We start from the raw sequence: 1,621 nt of genomic DNA on the forward strand, positions 1-1,621 counted from the left end.
AGCGGGCAGCACAGCTCAGAGGCAGGTGTGGCTGGAGGACGGCCGTGGCACCTGCGAAATTCTGTCTGAGGTACGTGGCTCCTTCCTGGCTCTGGGAACCACCTGGACACTTGCATTCTTCCCTTTTCCTTTCTATTCTCTTTCAAGTCACCCTCCTCGAGCCAGCCCTCCAGTCCAGGCCAAATCTCAGCCTGCCCTTGGTCCGCTGTGGTTGGGCCTGCACCCAAGCCATGAGCCCACGCAGCAGCTGTGGCAGCAGAAGCTTCCTCTGGGCTCAGACTCAGGCCGATGCTGCGTCAGGACCTGCCGTGGTCTCGGCTGGGCGTCCTGGGACTCGGTGGTTGTGGGCTGATTGTAAAGCGTGGAGTGACTCTTAGAAACTGGGCGTCATTCTTTGTGGTTTTCCAAGCTTAGTCTCTGATGATACTCCAGGTCTTAGGAGACATGCTGAATATTTATTATGCTTACATTCAAGCAACATTAACCCTTAAGGTTGATGTAGCTCCCCGTCTTTTTTTCTCAGAAGGAGGAGCACTGACGGAACATTTTTCCAGTACGCATTCTTTGCAGCTCTGAGAAGCTGGAGGCACACGGATCCCTCGGCCAGCTCCCATCTATGGACGTGCTGTAGTCACAAGCACTGCGAGTAAGGCTCGGTCCCTGAGGAGTGCCTTGGCATGGGCTGCTTTAGGCTGTAAACACCTAGTGTTATCCACTTTATGTGAAGAAGCCAACAAGGGGCATGGAGTGTGTTCCGCAGGTTTTAGCGGCTGCGGTGGGTGGTGCTCAGTGGGGATGACGGCGGGAAGGCGCCTCCCTCTGTGGGCCCCCAGGTCTGTGCGGCAATCAGCTCTACAGCTGTGTCCAGGGGCAGCTGTAGACCACAAACAGCAGGCTCACAGCTCTGTTCCATGAGAACTTTATACACAAAAGCAGACGGGCTGGGCTTGGCCTCTGGATCATAGTCTGCTGACCCCTGGGTAAGAGATTTTAAATATTTACTTAATTCTGTTCAATAGAAGGGGTGATATACTTAGAAGTGAATAATGGGAAAGACCTGATTCAGCTGTATCAGGAAGGACTGGTGTAAATTCAACTTATTAACTGAATTCACAATATTCAAAGTATTATGCCTTTAGGGGTTAAAAATGGGTCACACAGGAGCAGCGTGCACTTCACTGGCCTGGCAGGGCACCTCAGTGTTTATATGTGTGGTTCCGATGCTTAGCAGGGTTGGAGGCCCCTGTTGGTAGTGAAGTGCATCTGGAGTTCTGGATACTTTTCCTGGCTTTGCTGTACATTACTTATAATTACTAATGAACTAAAGAGAAACCAAGAAATTATGGTGATAGTTATATTTACCTGGAGAAATGTAGACATAAAAGAACAGTAAGATGAGAAATGTGTTAACACAGTCTGTAAACAGGAGAGTTTTTCAACAGATTTCTGGTCATGTAAGTCCATTTGTATCAGTTAATATTTAAAAGGTTTATGTACATGCAATAAACTGCACCTGCTTCAATTGTAAAAAAAAATGGAGATCCAAAGCACTCCTTTTTCTGAACAAATAATTTTTCATGAAAAAGAAAGATTTATGTATTATTGCCATTAATAAGCTTAG

General features: G+C 47.6%; 1 pseudogene; it reads left to right on the forward strand.

Moving 5' to 3' along the window:
* The first annotated feature begins 288 nt into the window (after positions 1 to 288).
* Positions 289 to 767, forward strand: LOC129491199 (protein FAM87A-like; annotated as a pseudogene).
* The last annotated feature ends 854 nt before the right edge of the window (positions 768 to 1,621 follow it).

Source organism: Symphalangus syndactylus, chromosome 1, assembly GCF_028878055.3.
Source record: "Symphalangus syndactylus isolate Jambi chromosome 1, NHGRI_mSymSyn1-v2.1_pri, whole genome shotgun sequence".
In the NCBI taxonomy this organism is placed as follows: domain Eukaryota; kingdom Metazoa; phylum Chordata; class Mammalia; order Primates; family Hylobatidae; genus Symphalangus; species Symphalangus syndactylus.